Source organism: Pinus tabuliformis, chromosome 2_1 (assembly GCF_031772625.1).
Source record: "Pinus tabuliformis cultivar Carrire ecotype Pingquan chromosome 2_1, CPIR1, whole genome shotgun sequence".
NCBI lineage: Eukaryota > Viridiplantae > Streptophyta > Pinopsida > Pinales > Pinaceae > Pinus > Pinus tabuliformis.
The window spans coordinates 188,481,969-188,494,351 of NC_142299.1; positions in this window are offsets into that span (position 1 = coordinate 188,481,969).

A 12,383-nucleotide genomic window follows, 5' to 3' on the forward strand; every position below is an offset into this window, starting at 1 on the left:
AAGATGGCTCATGGAGAATGTGCATTGATTACCGAGCATTGAATAAGATAACGATCAAAAATCATTATCCCCTTCCTCGCATAGATGATCTATTAGATCAGTTGAAATAAGTTGTTTATTTTTCCAAGTTGGACTTGCATAGCCGCTATCATCAGGTCAGAGTTGTAGAGCAAGATGCATGGAAGATTGCTTTCAAAACAAAGAAGGGATTTTATGAGTGGTTGGTTATGCCTTTTGGCTTAACTAATTCTCCTGCTACTTTCATGAGAGTAATGAATGATATACTCAGACCTTTTATTGATGATTTTGTCATTGTATATTTTGATGACGTTCTTATATTCAGTAAAACATGGGAAGAACATTTAAAGCATGTTAAGCAGACACTATATGTTTTGAAAAGAGAAAATCTTTATGTTAAACTCTCAAAATGTGAATTTGGAAAAACATCTTTGAGTTATTTGGGTCATATTGTAGGGGTTGGTGAATTGAAGATAGATCCCTCCAAGGTTGCAATAATTGTAAACTGGCCTAAACCCAAATCTGCTACGGAAGTTAGAAGCTTCCTAGGAGTAGCACAATATTGGAGAAAGTTTGTTTCTAACTTTTCCTTAATTGCAGCTCCCTTACATGCTTTGACAGGATTGAACAAAGTGTTTCAGTGGGAAGGCAAACAACAGAAAGCCTTCGACACCTTGAAGGAAAAGGTTAGTACAGCGCCAGTACTAGCACTACCCGATCTTCAAAGACTATTTGAGATTGAAACGGATGCCAGTGACTATGCCATGGGAGCAGTGTTGATGCAACACAATAAACCCATATGTTATCATTCTGAGACATTTAATTCTGTAGTAGTTAACTATCCCACATATGATAAAGAATTGTATGCATTAGTACAGAGTGTGAAAAAGTGGAAACATTACTTAATGGGCAAAGAGACAGTTATACATACTGATCATTAAACACTTCAATATTTACACTCCCAAACTAAGTTGCAGCAATCAATACACTATAAGTGGATGGGTTTTATACCACGGTTTCATCTTGTCATCAGGTATAAAAAGGGCATACACAATAAAGTTGCACACATGCTGTCCAAACCAATCATAAATGCATCTACTATACTTAAGCATAATTCAGTATTGCATGATAGCTACATTGAACAGTATGCTCAAGAAAAATATTTTAAAGATGTATATGCAACTTTAAGTCAAGGCAAACAAGTAGGAGAATTGGATTATCATGTTAAGGACCAACTCTTGTATCATTTTGGGAAGTTATGCATTCCACAAACTGAAATAGTAAAGATAATTAGAGAAGCACACACTTCTCTAATATCAGGTCACTTTGGTGTAAGTAAAACAGTTGCACAGCTGTAAAGATTTTGTTATTGGAAAAAAATGAATGAGACAGTTTCTAGATATGTAAGAGGGTGTACTATGTGTGCTAAAAGCAAACCCAGCAATAGAAAACTAGGCTTCTACACTCCACTACCAGTTCCTTCTCATCTTTGGGAAAGTGTTTCCATGGGCTTTGTTGGAGGACTGCCTAGATCTAGAAAAGGTCATGACTATCTATATGTTGTTGTGGATAGGTTCAGAAAAATGTGTATTTTAATACCTTGTAACAAACAGATTACAGCTGAACAAACTGCAAAGTTGTTCTTTCAGCATGTATGGGTTCATTTTGGATTACCCACTTCCATGATATCTGATCGAGATACTCGATTTGTTGGGAAATTTTGGTCGAGTCTGTGGGAATTGATGGACACCAGACTGAAATGAGCATAGCTTTTCATCCGCAAACAGATGGCCAAATAGAAGTGGTCAATAGGACAGTGATCCAGTTGCTTAGAGGCTATTGCAACAAGCATCCCAAGCTTTGGGATGAACATTTATGTTATGTGCAGCATGCTTACAACTGAGCTAAACATTCTTCTACACAGAGATCTCCTTTTGAGGCCTGTTGTGGTTTCACACCAGGGTCTCCCTTGGATTTTGTCTTTGGTAAAGGCATAGCAGTTGATGGACACAATGATGTGGACAAGGCAACCAAGTTCATTGAACAGGTCCAAGAGATTCACCAGGCAGTATAGGAACAGCTAGAAAAGAGCCAAGCCAAATACAAGGCAAGGCATGATAAGCATCGGATGGAGGATAGTTTCCAAGTTGGTGATAAAGTCTGGCTATATATCAGCAAAGACAGAATGCAAGGTGAAGGTAAGAAGCTGAAGGCAATAAGGTATGGACCTTTCAAGATACTTGAGAAAATTGGTGAGAATGCTTTTCGCCTTGATTTACCAGCTTACATGCACATCTACTTAGTTGTTAATGCAGACAACTTGAGACTATTTGAACCTTCATTAATTGAAGATCCCAAAGAGCAGAGTAAATTGCCTTCTATTGATGATTTGTTGCCTGAATATCTCAATGAGTTGCTGGAAGATACAGTTCTGGACAGGAAGGTGAGAACCACGCATAGAGGGGATGTTGAGTACCTTAGGATTGGACTCAAAGGTTCAAAACCAAGCAGTGTGAAATGGATAGATATTGGGCAAGCGAGGAATCTATACCCTCACTTGATTGATGCTTAAAAACCAACTTTTGGTGGTCCAAAGATTTTTCAGTGGGAAGGCCGTGATTCGAATTGGATCCTAAAACACTATCTAAGATTTCATAACTCTATAAAATTCATGCCAAAGTTTCAAAGACTTACAAAGGTCAAGCTTATCAGGAATACTCTCGGAACAGTTGTAAATTGTGAGTAGCGCGGAGCAACGAGGACCCTCGGTCAAGCGTGTAGATCGTTGGCCCATGGTAACACGCGCTGTCACGAAACAAGGAAACGGGAGGTCTTTTGAGAAATGGGGGGAGGTTTTGATATATTGCCGGGCAAACCACTTCGAGAAGAAAAAGCCCCGAGCGACCCGAACCCAAAATTTCAGAAACTGTATGGAATTCGCTAATTCCGTCAAAGGCGGGTCCCACACTAAAACCGGCAGGATATCGGAAGGGCTTCGAGCGGTAAGCGATTTCAACCGAGTCCCAGCCGATGCCACACACTATGTGCCATGCGTCCGGCGGAAGAGAGAGAAAACCACTCACATCAGATGGGTAAACGTTGTGTTACTTACCCACCTGATATGGACAGAGACCGTAGGATCTGGAAGCTCCAGATCGATAGCAGAAATGCGATCCGACAGATGACCGGATTCAACGGGATAAACAACCTGAGTTGTATAAAGTTTGAAGTCTGGCATGAACAATGAGTTGGCAAAGGAATCATGTTCACGGGAATTCTTGGAGCTAACGGTGAAAATGGTCATTTCACAGACGTCCAAGAGAACTGACACTCAATTCATTACGAAATATGTGGCCACCTCCCTATGAGGCGTTACACAGTGATGATGACGCAAAACAGGGAAATTCGAATGGATAGAGGCAGGGAAACTAGAAAGTCGGGAAGCAGAAATGAACAGTAAAAAAAATAGATTGGCTTTATAGCCATGAACTGACAGAAGCAAAAAAAGAGAGGAGTTAGTTAGATGAAGAAAGATAAGAGTAGAGAACAGAAAGAAGAAGCCAAGCTGACTTGAAGACAACATCGAGCCTAACGGAGCCAGAGAGAGTCAGAGAGTTTGTGTACTCCAAAGAAGGCTTGAGAGGTTCAAGCGAACTCCTCAGCATAGGCTTGTCGTGTATGAGTCTCAGATTGGGCTCATACTACTGTGACCATTAGAGGTTTAGTTCCAGTAAGGCAAATCTGTGTACTCCAGAGACTCGGGGGATCCAAGTCCAGTCCTACTGATTTACATTTGTTTAGTGAGACTTGAATTTAGCTCACTATTGTAAAAAACTCTACTTTGAAAACATAATAGAGAGGCCACCACTGAAGGTTGGACCAGGAGACGTAGCCCAGGAGCAATGGGTGAACTCCTTATTAAACTTGTTGTGTTTACATGTTTTCCTGTTATGTTTTCTCTAATTGCCTCAGTGTCTATGTATTTCGCAATCTCATCGATCCATTGCATAAAGTAACATAGACACATCCATGCACATGAGTCTGTAATACCTTTAATTCTTTGTCCCGGATAAATTCTAGATTAATTTCCTCCGAAAGAATTATAACCTATTGATTAGTTTATTTTTTTATTTGATAATTTATGATCTCAATACTTACCAGATGGGTCAAGGGTACTTATCAGATGTGTCAAAGGTTCAAATTTTATGAGAGAGATTGAAAATTAAAGCTATTTTGAGAAATTAACTATCTCCAAAGTATCTGCATTCAAGTAAAGCCTAGCCCATGTACAATGTTAATTAATAAGCTCCCATAATTTATGATTTTTGAAAATTTATTAGACTGGGTCTATTACACACCCTATATTATGTATATATAGGAAAAGTTCTTAAAATCCTCTTCTGCAATATATCAATCCAGCAAACAAAATCACCAACAAATTCTTACAATCTCAAAATAAGGAGAGGTAAATGTGTGACTGAAACATTATGGTGCAAGAAGATAAAGAAAATGAATGATAGCAGGCTTACTTGAATTCCAAGACCAAGAGCATCCAATTTTTTTGTGATCCTCTAGTCTTGATTATCTGACCCTGCTACTGACAAAGGAAAATCTGAAATCTCGTCCAACTTCACTATGTTTTACAAGGCATTGGGTAAGATATGGCTATAGCTAACGTGCTCTAAGATGAAGTCCCCCAAGTTAAAATTTGATGTTTGAAGCCCATAATAGAGGATGGGCAACACAACAAAATGATTATCTATCCAAATCACACCACTCCGAGAGAAGAATACATATTGCCCAAATGGCCTATAGGGGCTCAATTTCATTAGTTGCTTTACAAAAAATATCAAGAGGTTGTTCGGACTCATGTTCGCTGCGAGAATGTAATTCACGATGGCCAAGCAATCCTAAACGACTGTGCTGAAAAACTTATCAATACCCTCTATGTTTAGAGGGAGGGCTTCTTTCATAGGCGTTTTGGTAGAATCCATGAAACTTTTTACAGTCTCCATGGATCTATTCCAACTGGGTAATTGTCACGCCCATGAGTTGTGTGGGCGATGTGTTACGTGCCCTCGGTTAAACGTGACGAGTTGGCATGCGACGAGTCAATGGGTGTGACGAGTTGGAGAGTGGCGAGTCGATTGTGACATTAGTTGCGTCATTCAAACGAGTTAGCATGCGACGAGCCTACGAAAGGAAAAATTTGGCTAAGTTTCAAAACTTGAGGAAGGCGACCTTATACGGTGCGGTCAGGCAAGTGGACCTGGCAGGGTGACTTGGTGGGTGAGCCGACCTTAAGTGTGGGTGTAGACAGTCAAATTGAAGGTCGGCCTGGGTAGGCCGACCCATGGTGAAACTTGGCATTTGGGTATAAGTAGGTGGATGCCATGAGTGGAGAAGACATCATATAACAATCTCACAAAGCATTCAAGGCGACTTGAGAGAAGCAAAGTGAGTAGCCATACACAGAGGCCAAGGTACAGGCGGTGCGAGGCCGAAGTACCAAGGCAAGGCATGGGCGCAGAAAACATAACCACAAGTTTTGATGAATTGTAGTTCAAGCAAATCGCAGGTCGGGCGAATCGTAGGGTCGGGTCTACCCACAGCTGAACCAGGCGGTGAGTTGAACAGTCGATGGGCGAGCTAAACGGGCCAGCTGAACGACGAACTAAATGACGGGCTGAACAGTTAGCTGAGTGATAGGTTGAACAGGCGAGCTAAACGAGGTGCTAAACGACGCACTAAATGGTGAGTTGAATGATGGCAAAATGAGCGATATGAATGGGAGAACTGAACGGGAAGCTAAACAATAAGTTGAACGGCAAGTTGAATGGGCAAGCTGAACAACAGTTGAACGAGTGAGCTGAACGACGAGTTGAACAGATAACAAAACAATGAGTTGAATGACCTGTTGAGCAGATGAGCTAAATGACCAGGTGAACGAGTTGGGAGTGCGATGGTGAATGGGCGTTGGGTAGCACGATTTTTTATGAACAATGGGCAAGGCTGCACGAATGAGTCGGGCAGACCGAATGGTGGTTCAAGGTGATTTTTCCAGAATTGTTGGTTGGCCTTTTTTGGTCAAGGATATTTAGGGGTTTCATTGGAGAGGCTGTTTGTATATTAAATTTGTAAAATATATTGTTATATATTGTGGGCAAGCTCTTACCAGGGAGTTGCCCCTCCATTTAAAAATACTAAGTGTACTTGTATGCTTATGTTTATGAATGAAGATTAAATGAATGTTTCTGATGTGTATTATAACTGATGAATTCTTATAAAGTGAATAATAAACTAAGTATTGGATGTTAGGCGTAGTCCACACTTGAAAGTATTGTTGAAAATAAATCGGGTGGTGGTGTCACACCTGCTTATGAGCGGTTGAAAGACTACCACCAAGATACGGGCGTGATAGTTGGTATTAGAGGCTGATTCAGTCGAACAAGGTTGCAGAAGTAGAGAGGTGTGTCTCTACAATTCAAGCAGATAAACAATTAAGGCTTTTGATCGGTTTGTGGTCTACACTAGATTGCAAGGAAAGTGAATGATTGAACTAGCAGAAGAACCTCAAGTGATGACAGGTGAATCTAGCAGGGATGATGTAACAACTTTCATGGATAGAGTGTTGGATTGAATGGAGCTAGCTTCTGATGTAGCTTTGATGAAGGTCGAGAAATTTGAAGTTCAGGAGGACTACTCGAAGGTGAAGGGGGAGCTTGAAGACCTCAAGATCCAATATGAATATACTGAGTGGCAGTATATGCAAATAGAAAAGGAAGTCAAAGATATTGGAGCTGCAAGGGACCAAGGTTTAGCTGAAATATTGAAGTTGCAGAAAGATCTTGATGATGCTTAGAGTGAGATAGCGATTTTGAAAAAGGATGTTGGGCACAACTTAGGTGGAGGAGTGGCTCATGTGAAATTCAAGGAACCAGATTCTTATGACGGGACGAGGAGTGCAAAAAATCTTGGTAACTTTCTATGGGACATGGAATAATACTTGGAGTATTTGGAGATGTCTAATGAGGAAACCAAAGTTAAGGTAGCTCCTCAGTTCTTAACGAAGGATGCTAAGATGTTGTGGCAAAGGAAGATGGATCAAATTTCCAATGGCAATGCGACAGAGATCACTTCGTGGGATGAGATGAAGAAGTATTTGCAAACTCATTTTAGTCCACAAGAAGAAACATGGGATGCAAGGATGAAGATAAAGTATATAAAGCAAACAGGGAGTCTACAAGATTATCAGTGAGAGTTCTCAAGTGCAGTTTTGGAACTTCCAGACATGGCAGAGAGGGACAAGGTATTCAATTTCATTATAGGATTGAAGCCTTGGGCATGCAATGAAGTGAAGAGGAAAAAGATAAAAACACTTGAAGAAGCATTTGCTGTTGTGGATCACTTGGTAGAGCACTATGATGAAGGAACCGAAGAGAAGAAGAAAAAGACTGACAAGCCGAAAGAAAAGTCTACAAAGGAGGAGCCTTCGAGATCGCATGACAAGGCGAAGACGAAGAAACCGTTGAAGTGTTGGATATGTGAGGAACCACATATGGTGAAGAATTGTCCTTCAAGACCAAAAGTGGCTGCGATAGCACAATCCAATGCGAAAAAGAAAGAAGAAACTTTTGTTGGGGTCATGCAGATTCTAGGAGCTGCAGTGGCTATGGAAGCAATCTCACGAAGGGATCCTAAAAGAAACAAGTTAGAGTATGTTGAGATGAAAGTTGGGAGTGGCACTGTACTCACTATGGTGGATAGTGGGGCAACTCACAACTTCATGAGCGAGGATACTGCGAGAAGGATTGGACTGAAGTTTGTACCGGTGCAGGCACAAATGAAGGCAGTGAATTATCCTCCGGATTCCATGATTGGTGTACTTGAGATAGTGGATGTGACACTTGGTGAATGGATAGGGAAGGTCAATTTCACTGTGGTGCGAATAGATGACTATGAAGTTGTGCTAGGCATGGAGTTTATGAAGCAATTTGAAGCTATGATAGTTCCCCATATGAAGAAACTGTACATTTATGACGGACAAGAGGATGTACCTATTCGTGTTCCATCTGTAGGAGTTACAAGGGTTGAGTGTAAACTGACAGTGATGAATATGGAGGATGTCAAGTGAGATGAAGAGGTCTATAAGAGGTTGTCTTCTATGGAGGCAAAGCTTATGGAACAATCATGTGATTCGAATAATTTCTGATAGCATCTTGGATCTATCAAGCACACCAGAGGCAATTGAGAAGGATGAAGAAGAGGATGCTAGGCCGAATGTTCAGATGGAGGATCGGGAAGCATACCTGCAGAGGTTAGAAGTGGAGGATCCTGATAGATGGATTGAGTTGATTAGTGAGGAAGAGGGAGAGCCTTCAGGCTCCACTTCCTCCTTATCTTCTTAGAATATCATGGAGATGAGGCTCATTGTTAGCTGCTCATGGCAGTGAGTCTCCAACATTTTGAGCAGACATCTAGGGGTGAGATGACATAGATTGACAGGTAGCATGCAGTGATGAGTCATGATGATGTAGGGGCATGAATACTTATTGAGGTGATGCACGGTTGGATTAGCTACCCAACTAGTCACCGAAATGAGGCCTACCAACACATGATTTCTTGCAGAGTTTGGAATATCTATGGCATGAGGCAAGTCGAGAAGTGGGCACATCTGGCTTACCCATACACACATTTTTGTGGTTTGATAGTCTTGGTGATGATGATTATCGGGATGGGGAGTTGTCGGGGATGACAACCATTTAGAGTGGGGGAGTATGTCACAGCCATGAGTCATGCAGGCGATGTGTGACGGAGTGGGGCAACACGCCCTCGATTAAACATGATGAGCGGGTGTGCGACGAGTTGGAGAGTGGCGAGTCGGTTGCGACGTTAGTTGCAACATTCAGACGAGTTGGTGTGCGACGAGTTGTAGAGTGGCGAGTCGGTTGTGATGTTAGTTGCGACTTTTAGACAAGTTGGTGTGCTGTGAGCCAACGAAAGGCAAAATTTGGCTAAGTATCAAAACACGAGGAAGACGACCTTATATGGTGCGGTCGGGAAAGTGGACCCGGCCGGGTGACTTGGTGGGCGAGTTGACCTTAAGTGTGGGCGCAACAATCAAATTGAAGGTCGGCATGGGTAGGGTGAATCATGGTGAAACTTAGCGTTTGGGTATAAGTAGGTGGACGCCATGAGTGGAGAAGACATCATATAACAATCTCATAAAGCATTCAAGGCGAATTGAGAGGAGAAAAGTGAGTAGCCATACGAAGAAGCTGAGGTACAGGCAGTGTGAGGTCGAAGTACCAAGGCAAGGCGTGGGCACAAAAAACATAACCGAAGGTTTGGGAAAACTGTAGTTCGGGCGAACTGCAGGGCCGCAGGTCGGGCGAACAGCAGGCGTGGGTCTGCCCGTGGGTGGACGTAGGCGGGTGAACCAGGTGGCTGGTTGAATAGTCAGCAGGTGAGCTAAACGACGAACTGAATGGGCAACTGAATGACAGACTAAACGGGCGAGCTGAACTACAGGTTGAACGATGGCTAAACGTGTGAGCTGAACGAGCGAACTCAACGAGCAGCTGAATGATAAGTTGAATGATAAGTTGAATGAAAAGTTGAATGGGTGAGCTGAACGATGAGTTGAACAGGAGAGCTGAACGACGAGTTGAATGGACAACTGAACGATGAGTTGAATGACTGGTTGAATATACGAACTGAACGACCGAGTGAATGAGTTGGAAGTGTGATGGTGAACGGTGAACGGGCGCCGGGCAACACGAGTTTTGCTGAACGATGGGCAAGGCCGCACGGTGGGCAGACCACCCTGGGCAAGGCTGCACGAACGAGTCGGGCAGGCTGAACGGTGGTTCAAGGTGAATTTTCCAGAATTGTTGGTTGGCCTTGTTTGGTCAAGGATATTTTGGGGTTGCCTTGGAGAGGCTGTTGTATATTGAATTTGTAAAATATATTGTTATATATTGTGGGCAGACTCTTATCAGGGAGTTTTCCCTCCCTTAAAAAGACTAAGTGTACTTGTATGCTTATGTTTATGAATGAAGATTAAATGAATGTTTCCGCTGTGTTATAACTGATGAATGCTTAGAAAGTGAAAAATAAACTAAGTATTGGATGTTAGGCGTAGTCCACTCTTGAAAGTATTGTTGAAAAGAAATCAAGTGGGTGGTGCCGCACCTACCTATGAGCGGTTGAAAGACTACCGCCAAGATAGGGGCGTGACAGTAAGAGTGCCTCAAGCAACTCATACACGTACATGGAAGGGGACAATAAGATTCGAGAGAAGACATCATGTCTTAAAACCATATGACAGAACTGGTCCGCCAACCTCTTGTGACGAACTGCTTGTGCGAGAATTTCAACGCCAACCAATGAGAATCAGAATGTGATGCAGAAAATAGATTTAAGTTTTCTAGACTGCTGATGCATATTCAACATCCATAGAGTAACCAACCTAGAAATAGCCCCTCCCAGGGAATGACTGTTGAATAGCATAGTCTTCTCCCTTTCATAATTTAGACAGGCCTGCAACAACAATCAAATTTTTTATGTATAAATTCCAAATCCAACTGAAAATTATTTTAAGAACCTTGCTATTCTGGGTAGGGAAAAGATCCATGTGGGCTGTTTATATGTAACTGTGGATTAAATTTGCAAAGATACTAACAGGTTTTTTTCCATGAACCAGAGAATTGGAAATTGGGTTTGTGATATTTACTTACTACAGGGTCTATCTCCACAGCTGCCACTATAATCTTAGGAGTTGATATAAGCTTTTTAGCTTAACTTAAGTATATGTGGAAATATGACCTTCCACAAATTGGTATTTTGACTCCGAAAATATCTTGATAAATAATAGTTCATTTTCATTGAACTTACCAATTTAACTAAGATTAAAGGTTATTAAGTACATAGACATGAGTGTTATTTACATGGAAAATCCGAAAAAAAGAGCAAAAATTTCAGGCATGATCATAGTTTGGCCATAATCAAAAATTTGTCCAATTAAATCAATAAATGTCCTTTATGATCAGAATTTTGGATCCGTTCAAAGGGGAAACATGGCATTTATGTGGTTTCTTTGGTATCCAAATTTGAACAACAAAAGAAAATTTGGTAAAAATGCATGAAAAATGGGGTTTAGAACGAGTCTGGAAGTTGAAAGATCAAGCATACTCAAATCTCAAATATTATAATCTCAAGGGATTAGAAACCTAAGGGAATAATATTAAACCATGGTTGATTTTCATATTAAGACAAGCTTTGTCATAATGCAATGTTGGACCATGGTTCATTTTCATATTGAGATAATCTTTATCATAATGTGACATTGGACGATGCTTAACCATGATTGACCATGGTTGACGATGGTTGATAATGGTTTACCATTGTTTATAATGCTTTACCATTGTTGATTATGGTTGATGATGATTAACAATGGTTCATTTTCATATTGAGACATTCTTTGTCATAATGTGACATTGGACCATGATTGACCAAGGTTGATCATGATTATAAACCCAAGGATTAATATTATAAACCATATAAATAATATTACATTGGAATATGAACTCATAGATTAATAAACCCAAGGGATTGATATTATAAACCCAACGGAATAATAAACCAAAGGGGTTAATACTAAAATCCCAAGGGATTATAAATCCAAAGGAATAATATTAAACCCAAGGGATTAATATTATAAACCCAAGGTACATAGACCGTAAGATAAATATTATAAACCCTAAAATAAACATGGTTGACCATGGTTTACCATGTTTGATTTTCATATTGAGACAATCTTTGTTACAATGCGACGTTGGACCATAGTTGACCATGTTAGATTTTCATATTGAGACAATCTTTGTTACAATGTGACATTGGACCATGGTTGATGACGGTTGACAATGGTTGACTATGGATAATCATAGGGTCAACTAAATTAATGATGAATTAATTAATAATAATAATAATAATAATAATTTATTTATAAATGATCAATTTTTAATTATTAATTAAATAATTAGTTATTATGATTATTAATATTATTATTATTATTATGCTCTGCTTGGGGTAGCTCAAGTGGCGATGGCCATGCAATGAAGTCTTACCGAACCACAGATCTTGGTTTCGAATCTTGTGCTACCCTCCCCTGTAATGGGGTGAATAATGAAAATGTAAACTCAAAGATTGGAGTCTTACCAAGCTTACAAAAAAATATACATTATTATGAATATTTAATTATTAATTAATGCATTATTAATTAATGAATACTTTATCAAACTATAGAGATAATATATTAAAGGACTATTTGGGTCTCAAGTAGAGTCGGTTCAATTTGGATACAT